Consider the following 14,189-nt stretch of genomic DNA (forward strand, 5'->3'; position numbering starts at 1 on the left):
AAGTGATAAATGGTACATTAACACCAATATAAAAGTCAAAGTTATTAATGATCACATTGCACAATGCATGTAAAAAATATAAACATCTTAATGACATCTGCAGACCAATAGTTAAAGCATTTCCAGAAGGGTGGGCTGTAATCAGAGTTGTGCTTCAGAGGGTGATATCCTGTGTATAATAAATTTTTGAGAGTGAGATGGGATGTATAAATTGATGAGCACTTTGAGAAACTACCTAAAGTTATGAGGTCTTGAAAATTATTGTTGCCATGGAGTTCAATAAATAAAAATGTGTTGCAGGCAGGACAAGCAGGGTTTGGTTACTGCTTATTCTGGGATCACAGAAAAGCAGATTCCTATTTTCCAACCCTGGTGAATGCCATTAGTAGAATTAGGGAAGTGAAAGGAAGTAATTTGAATGGGAAAGACAGTAAGCTCTATTTAAATGTGTTGAATAAGGCATTACAAGCAAGTGGAATGGAGTACTAATAAAGAGAAAAGATGGACTGAGAGGAACTATTCATCCCTGATACATTTTAGGCTGAAAAACAGATTGTTTCATTGGTCACAGAGATAAATTAAAAGAAACACAGGTGACACCCTAGCTGGTTTGGCTCAGTGGATAGTATGTCGGACTGCTGACTAAGGGGGTCCCGGGTTCAATTCCAGTCAAGGGCACATGCCCGCGTTGTGGCTGGATCCTTAGTAGGGGGCGTGCAGGAGACAGCCAATCAATGATTCTCTCCATCATTGATTTTTTTTCTCTCTCTCTCCCTCTCCTTTCTCTGATATTAATAAAAAATATATTAAAAACAAAACAAAAACATGTCAGTATGGATGGACTATCCCAAGTATTAAATGGGGTAAGTTAAGGCTGTTGCAGGTGCCTATATATGTGTTTGTGAAAGAAAAAAGAAAGAGTATATTGTTTCATGACTCCACCTGACCGCCATGGCTTCTTTACATTAGGATTGCACAAGCTGGTTTAGTATAAAATGTGGTGCTGAAGTCATAGTCTGAGGTTCCTTCACTGCTTTTTCTTAAGTATGGGAATTCTAAGTCTTCTGGGATCTAGGGCATCACTTAGTACTTTATGGGATTCTAGTTGGCATAATATTCTGAGAAAGTACATTTTTAAAAAATGAAGACCATTATAAATATAATATAATAATTTGTCTTTATACAGATTTTCTACTCACTAATATTTACTTCAAATATGTTACATCAATAGTATATTATTCTCAGCATTAATAATTGTCAGTTTAGCAATAATACTATACATGGAATATTTCTGTGATCATTACAATTCACCTAACTACCCAATAATAATTTCATGAACTGCATTACTGGGTAATTGGGTGAATTGGAATGTAATATATATATATATATATATATATATATATATATATATATATGGCACTATTATGAAAAAATCAGCTTTAATAAAGCTCTTCATGTCTTTCTAAAATTAATGGTAATATATAATGATGAAGAAAGTCATCAGGGAGATAGAGGATTAACCTTTATTCCTAGTTTAATTTTAATTGATTTTCTTTCTTTGATTTCCATCTAAAATAAAAACTTTAAGATGTTTTTTCTTAAGAAATGGAAAGTTATTTTAAGATGTCATTTGGTTAAGCCAAACTAGATCTAAAAGAAAAAGATAGGATAAGATTTTTTGAATGTATATTAATAGTATTTCTAGTAATGATTAAATTGGCATTTCATGGTATAAAAAACTGCTTTTGTTCTTTGTGGAGTGCTCAGTGTCACTCTCCTTTTGTCAAAAAGTAAATTAAATAGCTAAAAGAGGCTTTGTGCAGAAATGTTTACTTCTTTATTAGGTTCCAGAAGGTTGGAAATACAGATACTGCCTTTCTTTGCAGAGGCAGTATAATAACTGACAAGGATGTCAGCAGAGTTGTTAGCAAGGCTAAATGCAAATAATATGGCTAAAGTCCTAGCATGGGAATAACTAGCACAAGTGTGATTCATTTGTAATATGCGTTAAAGGTTTTATTTAAAGGGAGGGTATTTGATAAAGTTTCAAATCTAAAATAAACTCTCTTCCATTTGTTTTCTTGAGTATTTAAAACTAGACTAGTGGACTGTCTTTCATACACTTTTTAAACCCTACTTAACTTTTCAATGGTTTACCAAACTGGAGATTTATTTTAATTCAGTAAGACTCTAATGTCTCTTATCATTACAACTGAAAACCTGTAACAAATTAACACTGAAAAACACCCACTGCCATTGCTGTATTTTCTAAACAATCATGGGATATTACATGAAACTCCACAATGGTAGGCGAAACTTATGGGGAAATCTGACATATAAGATTTTGAGCTTTCTCAATTATTTCACCTACTTAATCTTTTTTCACTTTTACTTTCAATTAATATTGATTCATGAACCCAAGACTTTTTAAAATAAAATGTACTACTTGTCCTTATTAATAAATTATTAAATGTTCATAAAGTTTAGTCTGCAATTCATGAATTTATCCATTCAGTGCAAAAATCAATATTGTTCATATAATCTTCAAGACTAACTTCATCGTATTATTTTTTATTGTTTAAAATATTACAAATAGTAGAACATATGTCTACTTTTTCCTCTATTGACCTCCCCCTGGCCTTCCCCATCTCCCAGGCACATGCCCTCACCCCCTAGTGTCTGTGTCCATTGGTTATGCTTATATGCATGCATATAAGTAATTTGGTTGATCTCTTACCCCCCCACACACACCCTACCCTGCCTTCTCACTAAAGTTTGACGGTCTGTTCATGCTTCTTTGTCTTTGTATCTATTTTTGTTCATCAGTTTATGATGTTCATTATATTCCACAAATGAGTGAAATCATGCGATGTTTATCTTTCTCTGATTGGCTTATTTCACTTAGCATAATGCTCTCCAGTTCCATTCATGCTGTTGCAAATGGTAATAATTCCTTCTTCATCATATTCTTAAATAATGATAATGCTTGGAAGTTTATTTGGAGCCTATTAAGGTAATCTATAGAAATGTTTTATAACTTATTTTTCTACTTCATGAACCCTTATACTGTATATTTTATTAGGAAGAAGCCAGGAGGAAAAATATAGGTTGAACACAATTTATTAAATACCAGTTAAGACCTGGTTCTTCAATGACATTGTCAGCTGTTCAAACTACTTGAAGAAATCTTGAATTCAATTTTCAAAGTAAACAAAGTTAGTCAAAATCTAAAAGCTAAAGGATTGTCCAGTATTTAGAAGCAGGTGTGGAAATGTTTCATTGGAAAATACAATATTGAATCTCCTGAATGCATTGAATTTCGTCTTTTATTCACTACTAGTAGCCCATCACGCGATATCACGTGCAGTGGGCCACCCACCACTTTTGCGGGAGCGGGTGGGAACAGCAGCTCGCTGCAGGGAGCCGCGCTGCTTCCCCTGGAGCCCTGTGGCTTCTGCGGGAGGCAGAAGAGAGCCCCAGGTGCCCATGGGAGCTGGGACCGAGCCCTGCTGCTTCTGCGGGAGCCAGGAGGGACCCGCACTGATTCTGTGGGAGGCAGGAAGGAGCCGTGCTTCTTTCGCAGGAGGTGGGTCTGCAGTCTCCTCTCTGGGCCTGTGCTCGGCCACAGAGGCCGCAGGCCGGCCCCCCTGTTGCTGTCCATGTCCGCTCTCGCTCCTGGGGGGCCTCCTGAGCCAGGGTGCAGCGGCATGCTGGCCCCCTGTCTCTGTCTCTCCATCTCCGCTCCAGGCCTCACCTGCACGCACAACCTCCTCCTGCCTGGTCGTGACCTGTTACGGAGTCCCAGCCTAATTTGCTTATTTCCTCTTTAGATAGATTAGATAGATAGATGATAGATAGATAGATGATAGATAGATAGATAGATAGATAGATAGATAGATAGATAGATATAGATATAGATAGATTAGTCTGTTATAAGAAGCGATTGAAATTTTCTAGCATTTTCTTTAAAAAAGCAAACATTTTGGGGGGACTTCCACATACTTCCAATACTTAATAAAAGTACCCACAGTATAATAGAGATTAGTTGAAATCTCCTTCCTCTGAAGCAAGAATTAGAATATTAATTAAGTGACTGTGAGCGTGTATGTGCATGTGTATGTAAGTAAAGTAGATTGGGAGAGGAAAGAATGCTGGAAGGAAACATTGATTATGCATCTAAGGAATCCAGAACACTCTAAGAAAAAAAAATATAGTACTTAGTATTTTAACTTTTAAAGAAAGATTTTCTTTTTTTGTGGTTTAATAAATGCTGCTCAAGACTTTCTAGCATGTCGCCTCCAGTGGCACACGCAATGGGTAAGAATCAAATCCATTTGTATTTCACTCCACAACTTTCAACATGAAGATGCAGGTGTGAAAATGTACTGGTTTTCTTGAATGATGATTTGGAAATAAGAACAACATAGACATATCTTAATCTTCTCAACTCTAGAAAAAATAGGAATTTTTAAAATTACCATTTTGCTAATAATTAATTTTTATTCTAAGCTTATTGAAATATGGTTTTCATTTATACTCAATGAAATAAAGTGCTTATCTTTGGAAAAGTGTAATTTCGTGCTTTATTATTTCAGGAATGCCAAGAGAAATCACAAAATGTTGTGTTAGAAGAATTTTAAAAAAATCACCTTTATACTACTCTTTAACTAAGAGCAAACTCATAAAAACTATTCTGTCAAGGATATATTATTTTTATAAGGGCAAAAATGACATCTACCCAGGAGAAAATCACACTTGAAAAATCAGCATTTGGAAGCTGAAATTGTGGGATAATTTTAATTTCACTTTTAGGTGGAGATGACAGTGATTCTCTTCAATTGTCTTTTGATTCTACAGCTTTTGTTTTGTTTTTTGAGCTTCCAAGATTTAGAAGTCCATACTTATTTTGAATCCTGGTGGTAGTTTACTATAGATTTAAATACGTGCTTAAGTCTTATTGTTCTTGCCTTGACATATCCCACCCAGCTGAGCTATGGTATTGGTTCATTGTAAATCACAATAGGAAGAACAAAGTGAAAGGTTCTGAATAAATGAAGTTAATTTTTCTTGTCTGTGCCCCTGGACAGAAGGAAGCAGAAGCTTCACGGGAAATTCTATATCACATACAAACTCTCAATGGGGATTCTCAACATATTGGGTAAGAGGTGTTTCAAGGAAGATATTTACTACAGAGTTCTTAGTTTTAAGTTAAATATTTATGATCCACTACATTGATGGATTCAAAAAGGATCCAACCACAAATTACTTATTCTTCCTGGTTAATCAGTTTCCTCTGTTGCCTTCAGGACATCATTGAAGGAAAAGTAAACAGTCCCAGGAATTAGTAATGTAAATTGCCCTTCATTCAAACAGTTTATTCAAGGAAATTAGTTTAGGCCATGAAATACTGGGTTGTTAGCTCTCATCTTCTGTATTAACCTCCTTTTTATTGGCTCCTCCTTTACATGGACAAATTCCCATACCCTCTCCTCTTTGCGGGTACTTATATACAATGTCCTCCTTGACGCATTTGTGCCTCTTCCTACACTTTTGTTTGACCAGTGTTGTTACCCATCTTTGATAATTTCCTCATGTAGACAATATTTAATATTTTAAATACTTATAGTCACTGTTCCAAATATTTTACATAAGTTATTTTATTTCATCCACATGGCAATTCTTTGACATAGATAATAATTTCATTCTCAGGTGACAAGTGAGGAAATGGAAGCAAGATAGAGTATTAGAAAATGTCCATCACAATTTCCATTTGTAATTAAAGTGTGCTTCAGGACTCCACTTCTGTTAAATCCCACCAAAGTTTTTTTGGGTTTTTTTTTTTTACATCTGCTCTTCCCCTAGTACTTAGTTACCAATAGATGATCCTCAGAAGAGTTACACATCATTCTTTTGTAATGGGTTGTAAGAATAGACACAGAGAAATATCTAAATACTGGAAAGGTACATTATAAATAATTATCTAGTTATGGCTATGCCATCCTAGGGAAGAACTGTTCCTTAATCACTGAGAAAATTAAGTTACATTGTGATTATTTTTTATAAGCCTATCATCTTTTAAAACAGTAAATTCCTCAAAAATAGATCTTATCCCCTTTTTTATGTGAATTACCAATTATGATTACTAGGACTTAGGATGTATAAGATTTTATGAAAGTGTTATTTTCTTAGCAGCTTGTGCTTGAATTCTTTTGAAGTGGGAGACAAATTTTGATGCAAAGAAGCTCTGAGAATTCCTCTGGAGATATAAGTTGGCCTGAAGCTGAGCCTGCATTATATATTTTACAGGAAGTATTTTTGCATACTAAAGAAGACTGGTCAGATTTACAGTAAAACCCCCAGGATGGTGGCAACAGAGACCTTGGGAAGAATCGAAATATCTATTGGGGATTAATTAAATAGTTCTCTTTGTTGTAAGCAATGATCTGTCTCCCCTAAGATATTTTCAATAAGCTCTATAGCCTTACTCACTAGAGTGGATATTTTATGGTGAATATGAAAAATCACTGAGGCATGATTCTCTGTTGGAAGTCAAAGTAAGAACACTGGACATTTTAGAAAACTATTCCTGCCTCTATGAGTGTAAAGAGGAAAATCAAACTAAGCAACATATTACCACACACATTTATATATAGATGGATATAGATATGAATATATCTATATATGGATATAGATAGCAGCACATTCAAGTTCCTTTAAATTTCCAGGACAGACAAAACAAAGGGCATGAATTGTGATAGCTTTTCAGCAGTGTTTGGGTACAGATGTGTGTTCTTGAGTAAAATTTCAGTGGAACAGCAACAAAAGTTTGAGTATGTCAGAATGACTAGTAAACTAAAAACTAAAAAAGTTTCTAAGAAGAAGAATAAATAGTAAATGATGTGGGGAAGCATGAGACTTGGTTGCAATGTTTGTAAGGAAGAAATTCCCAGAAAAGGAAAGTGTGCTGAAAGCTGCCTTCCCTGTTTATCATAATTCTGACTTAGGGCAATGCTGAAGGTGGCACCCCTAATTATTCTTTGACCTTTCCAAACAAGTCTGTGCATGTGCAGAACCCTGGGTGTTTACTGGAATCCTTATGCTTAATCTTTGGGTGTCCTTGCTTACTGGACACTACAAACACATGTGTCCTCCCAATATTACTTACCCTATTGATTGTATCTAAAAGATAAACTTTATCTCAAACTGCTATTATAATAAAAGCCTAATGAAGCAGGCAATCGAGGCTGTCTGGTTCCTTTAACCAGACAGTCCCTTAGCCCCCTCTTTCACAGCAAACATTGTGTCAGTGTAATCATTCATCCATCAATCAGGGTCTGCTGGTCAGCCCCAGCAAAATTGCAAAAGTAGCAGTGTAAGCCAAGCTAGAATTTTACAATTTGATGCATATAGAAACACATAAATAAAATCATAGCATAGGTATTAGCAAACATTTACTTGGCACATATTCTGTTATATTCATATATATAACTATTGTACACACATTATCTCCTTAATTGTTATAAAACTCAGTGAATGCTATCATTTTATTTTACAAATAACTGAGGGTGAAAGAAGCTAAATGTCATTCAAGACTGTATACTAAGCCACATTATAAATGTTCTAAAAAGAATTTTTTTCTATATACCATTTATTTAATTCCAATATCCAAGAGTTTAATCTCCATAGTAAATTATCAGTTGACAATGATTACATATGTTCTATCAAATTTCATTTTGAAACAACACACTGTAGAGCACAATAAACATTTTTACAAATGTAACAAATTTAGAAAGGTGGCTTTTTAGAAAAAGAGAAAATATATATTTTTTCCTGAAAAATATTAGTCAATAGAATAGTTTTTCTTGCTCCAGTTACCTGAATATATATTATTGAATATATTTCAGAATATCCTAGACATTGCATTAGAGTATTTTATTTTCTTAGTAATTTTTTATCCCTCATGTCCTTTCCTCCAGGCTCTCAGGAAGGTCAAGATTAGTCAAAGGCTAGAGGAATGAATTGGGTTTTCTAGTAATCTTCTTTTTCAAATTACAATAAAAGAAATGTTTGTGAACTCAGATGGAGTACTTAATTTGATGTCCTCAACAGTTTTTCTAACTGTAAATGTTGTCACAACAGGGGCTATACTGTATTTAACACTTAAATTTGCCTATGCTTTATTTAGTAGGGGCTGGATAATACTGGTCACTGTATTTAAAACTGTTTTTTTAAATGTATATGAAAATATATAACTGACACTTGGTAAAGGAGCTAATAAAAGAGAGATTTTCAGAACTTTCCAAGAATGAAAGTTCTGAGAATATTTTTTATACAGCGGATACCACCAGTGTGCAAAGCATTTCATACATAAAAGCCAGCTCAGCCATCACTTCTGTCTCAGAAGAAAAAGGAGAGTTTTTGGCTTTTAACTCAAATGTGCCCATTTATTGCAATCAATGATTAGGGAAATTCCAAATACTTAATTCTAATCCTTTACAACCAATGCTATTAAGTCATAATCTAAATTATAACTGCTATGGTGATTGCTTCACACTTTGATTACAGGTTGCACTGTGAGGAGGCAGTGACACAGGTGTTAAACGATCATTCTAATGGACTCTCCACAAAGTGTTTAGCATAATAGGGCAAATTCAGCCCAGAATGTCATAGGATTTCTTCTGCATATTTAAATAATGCCAGAGAAAGCCTTTAAAAAAGTTTTTTAAATTTTTTCATAGAAAAATAATCATTTTAGTTAGACTTTTTTGTTACCATTGAATTCGGAGTAGTTATATAAAAAGCAATAATTACAATTATTATTATAAAGACCGACACTATTCTAGAATATACCATGTTAGAAGCAAGAGGAAGGAACCAAAACACTTTCAGTACCTCAGACAATTATTTTCTCCAAATGTAATTAACCATTTATGTTCAAAATACTTTTAATTATGCAAAATTATTTCAATGCCCCTAAGGGGAAAAGACAAAAGATTTACGTTTTTCAGACAGATATTCCTTTATTCTGTTCTGATTATAGATCTTAAATTAGATGGCTTATGTGAAGGACATATTTCTGTTTTACCAATCTAAATTTTCACTTCGTTCAAGAAATGATAGACATTTCTTCTTCCACCTCCCTTCTTCTTCTCCTTCCTTCTCTCCTTCTCCCTCCTCCTCCTCCTCCTCCTCCTCCTCCTCCTCCTCCTCCTCCTCCTCCTCCTCCTCCTCCTTCTTTTTCTCCTTCCTCTTTGCTTTCACTAGAAATGATGCTTTTATCAACCCACAAAATTTCAGTATGTAGTGAGACAATGAACATCATTTCTCCAGTCTGAACTGTTACAGGACACAGGCTGTATATTAATCATTATATAATGATCATAGCCTGCTTAGTGCCTGGTTCTCAAATGTTCCAAAAATTGCAATGAAATTGAATTTGTGAATGAGGAAATTGAGACCCAAAGAAAGAAGCTATTAATCCAATGCCTTGTAAACACTGGGAAAATGAGCCAGGCAAAAGTATTAGCTTTTGGAATATTAGTTCACTATGATTTTCTACTGTAAATATCAACAGATTGAGGTAAATTGTAATATGGTAAAACAACAATGTTTTTTATTACAATGACATTATTTATGGCTTGTAAAATGTAAATGGACACCAAACAGAAATGTATATTAGCTAGATTCAGAAACTATCAATAGTGAGAACTACAGTGCTTACAAATTCTCTAAACTCTGCCATATAAAGTATAATTTAACATTGCCGGCAAGTTTGAATTAAAAGACAAACCATCACTCTCTAGTTCCTTTTGTGTTTGCTTAAGTAAAAACACTGGAAGCACAGAAATCACTGGCTATTGGTACTTTCTGGAATTGATAGGGTGATAACCAGAAGAAACTGAATTACATGTTTGCAGAATGCTAACTAATTTAATTGAAACTTTAATTAAAAGAACATCAAAAGTACATATTTCCTTCTGATAGATAACACCTGCTACATATGAAAATGATTTGTTTGGATTGTTAGATTTTCAGTGTTACAGAAGCAATTGACTGCACCCATATGCCCATTAAAGATATTTCCTGTTGAACAAATATATATAAATTGAAAGATGACTCATTCCTGAAAAATGATGAAAAATGACTCATTCCTTGAAAAAGAAAATTGTTTGTGATATCTGATATAGCAATATGAACATCATTAACATCCTCCCTGAGATCTACTGAGTTTGGACACAAAAATTAGTATTCCAGGTTTAATATTTTGTGAGTTTTCTCCTTTAAGATACTTAGTAAATCATTTAGGAAAATTACCTCAATAACACAGGATTTTTATACTTTATCTTGAAATGAATATCATAAATTGCACTCTCCAATTGTTAAAAGTATCTGAATACTGTTTTACTCAATATGCTAATTTATTAAGGCAGCCTCATACACCTGCCAAAATGAAATACAATGTGTGCCCGGCTGGTGTGTCTCAGTGGTGGAGTGTCAACCCATAAACCAGGAAGTCACTGGTTCGACTCCTGGTCAAGGCACATGTCCTGGTTTCAGGCTTGATCCTCAGTAGAGGGTATGCAGGGGTCAGCCAGTCAATGATTCTCTCTCATCATTGATGTTTTTATTTCTCTCTCCCTCTCCCTTCCTCTCTAAATCAATAAAAACACATTTTTAAAAATACAATGTGTATGCTCTAATTCTATTATAAAGAAAACTTCTAGAAATTTCCCAAACAACTATTACTAAATCTATCCTCTGACATGAAAGTAAAGCTCTTAGAAAAAAATTAATATTTACTTACATATTATAGAGATTAGAACTTGGTACATACTAAGGACATATTCTAATATTAACAAAAGGGAAGAAACATATTTATTATATTATTACTAGTGGCCTGGTGCATGAAATTTGTGCATGGGGGTGGTGTCCCTCAACCCCACCTACACCCTCTCCAATCTGGGACCCCTCAAGGGATGTTCGACTGCCGGTTTAGGACATCCCTCTAAACCGGCAGTAGGACATCCCTCTCGCAATCTGGAACCGCTGGCTCCTAACCGCTCATCTGCCTGCCTGCCTGATTGACCCTAACCACTCTGCCTGTTGGTCTAATCACCCCCAACTGCCCCTCTTTTGGTCTGATCACCCCCAACTGCCCCCCCGCCGCCAGCCTGCTTGCCCCCAACTGTCCCCTGCCCCCCGCGCCAGGCGCCTGCTTGGCCCCAACTGCACCCCCTGCTAGCCTGCTCACCCCTAACCACCTCTGCCTCAGCCTTGCCACCATGGCTTTGTCTGGAAGGACATCTGGTCTCCCAGAAGGTCTCCCAGTCTAATGAGCATATTACCCTTTTATTAGTATAGATATGTATTATAACATGAGAAGGTATGATTATGCATATATAATTATGTGTTTAATAAATTGGCTCATTCTCTCATTTATTTCCTTGAAAAGAGCAAACTCCAATTATGGGACCTGTGAATGGACTGCTAAATTGGGAGTTAGGAGCCATGGCTTGTGTGTCCTGCTTGGTTATTGGTTTTCTGGTGTCTATTATAAAAGTCACAACTTTTCTTCACTTCCTTCAGCTGTGATGTAAGGATCATACTTCCCCACAGGAAAATGTGTATAGTAATAGGAATTCCACAGATGAGATTCATGTTATTTCATCTGGTGAACTTAAATTCTCTTTCTGACTCCCATACAATCTCTGAAGTATTAATGGTATCTAAGTTTAGCAAATGTACAGGGCACATATTCAGAGTCAGGACTATGAAAAAAAATCTGAGCTAACTCTCTTGAGCCCCCAAATGGCCACGTTACATGCTTTGCAAATGCATTGCTTTTCTTTCCTGCATTTCCCATCCACAGCCTGGAACAGGCCTAATAATTTTTCAAGGGCCATTTTAAACGTCAGCTCTTTGAATGCTTGGCCAAAATCCATTGGCTCTGTTACACAGTTTGAATCTCTCCATCCATCCTTTTAAATTCTATGGCATTTAATTGGTGTGATTAGGATGATATAGAATATATATCACATTTTATTACAGTGCAGTTGTTTACATACCTATCTCCCATCCTAGACTGGAAGTTCTATGATGGCAAAAACCTGTTTTCTTAAATGATACCCTGGCATATAACAAATATTCTATAAATTTTATTTAAATTAAACCAAGATCTTTTTAACTTATTGACATTTCCTCTAAGCTATTTTACCTCATTGAAACAAAGACTATTATTAAATAATAATATTACTGCATAAAGGCAGTTTTCATTTTCCTGTTTGATGATAATTTGGAATTTCTGATGTAGTTTGTGCTAAACTGAACATCATGAAGTCATTGAGGTAAAGGGAATAAATTCTCTTTTAAATTCATTTAAAAACATGAAACATGATAAAACTGCCAGCTCTATGTATTCTGAACCGATGTATGAATATTCACACAAATAATAAACATGCACACATAATTTGTAGAATTGGTACAATGCAAGAGATGGCAGTTTCAAATAAAATTTAACTCACGGTTCACAACTTGATCCACATATGATAAGTGACTCTACTTTTAATTAAAACTACTAAGTTAAATATTATGATTGACAAGAAAAAATATCAACCAATCAAATGTTGTTATATTATAACGTTTCCACAGAACAAATAGTTGTTCAAAAAATAAATAGCTTGGGCACTTACTAGCTGGCTGCACTGTTGTTTTCAATGCATACATTTAAGTTGTAGCTACATTAAACTAAATAACTGGTTAAATGAGTAAACTAATATGTCTTTCTCCAGAATCAAATGACAGGTTTTGTTCCATTCATTTCTGTATAACAGGAAACCAATCTTAAGACTAAAGATTTTGTAATGTTAATTGGAAGGGATAAACACATTCTAAAAAATCAGCTGTTTAATGATCTTGGCTGTGCTGCTTTCCAATTAGTGCTGGGTCACCAATTAATTCCTTTCCAGGTGCCCAGGCTTCCTGGATACCAGCACTGGGCTGAGTTCTCTTGATCCTTTCACCTTATGCTCCAACTATATTAATGATTTTGACCTTGCTCAAACTTAAACAGCAGCTTTCTCAATTTAGAAAAAAAGTATTATTTCCATTTATTTTAAAAGAATGAGACAAATCATAGTAACCCCCTAAAGAGTTTTATTGTAATTCTTTGTTAGTCATGTTATAACAAATTCACTTGGACACTGGCTTCCTATACCTATCATGTTTGTGTTTCCTTCACCTGTATTCTGTACCACAACACTTTAGGCCAGTGGTTCTCAACCTTCTGGCCCTTTAAATACAGTTCCTCATGTTGTGACCCAACCATGAAATTATTTTCATTGCTACTTCATAACTGCAATGTTGCTGCTGTTATGAATCGTAATGTAAATATCTGATATGCAGGATGGTGTTAGGTGACCCCTGTGAAAGGGTCGTTCAGCCGCCAAAGGGGTCGCGACCCACAGGTTGAGAACCGCTGCTTTAGGTCATCCATCTGGGATGTTGTCCTGCAACTTACTTCCTCCTATGCCTCCCTCCGCTCCCCATTTTCTCACTCTTTCAATTTTCTGGTCTTCTGTGTTTTCAGATTATTCAAGCATTTCCTTCACCAATAAGCAAAAGCCTCTCTTTGTAATGTTCTGTGTCTCTAAATAAATCTAGCTTTTATAGCTAGGTTTGTTTTCAAGGGAATTTTGCAGTTGCTGTCTATAAATATTTATTTTATTACTCCCTAATTCATTAATACAGGGTTATCTATTTCTTCCCACTGTCATATCGATTCATTCTCGCCGTTAAGTCGGAACCCACCTACATAAATAAGCACCTACGTCACTCACATGGAGCACATACACAGCAGTAATGAAGTGAAAGGAAGAAAATGAGTCAGCAACATGTAGTCGAGCCACAAATGTAGATAGGAATAAGCTAATCTCTTAATGATGAAAGGGGAGTAATGTGACCTAATTTTTTGTATTAATTGGATAAATTTCACCTCCCTCAGAAGTCAATTAGCTTCTAACTCTCGAAATTAACCCTACAATCAGAATGTTCATCCTGGAACTAACAGCAGTATAAGAGTTCCAAAGGATGCTCTTCGAAAATGAAAACAAACAATCCATTTACTTTATTCCTCATTTTTGTAAGATTTCCTTTGAAAACTAAAAGAAGCAGCAACATGTTGATTGCACCTA

Source organism: Myotis myotis, unplaced genomic scaffold, assembly GCF_014108235.1.
Source record: "Myotis myotis isolate mMyoMyo1 unplaced genomic scaffold, mMyoMyo1.p scaffold_m19_p_3, whole genome shotgun sequence".
In the NCBI taxonomy this organism is placed as follows: domain Eukaryota; kingdom Metazoa; phylum Chordata; class Mammalia; order Chiroptera; family Vespertilionidae; genus Myotis; species Myotis myotis.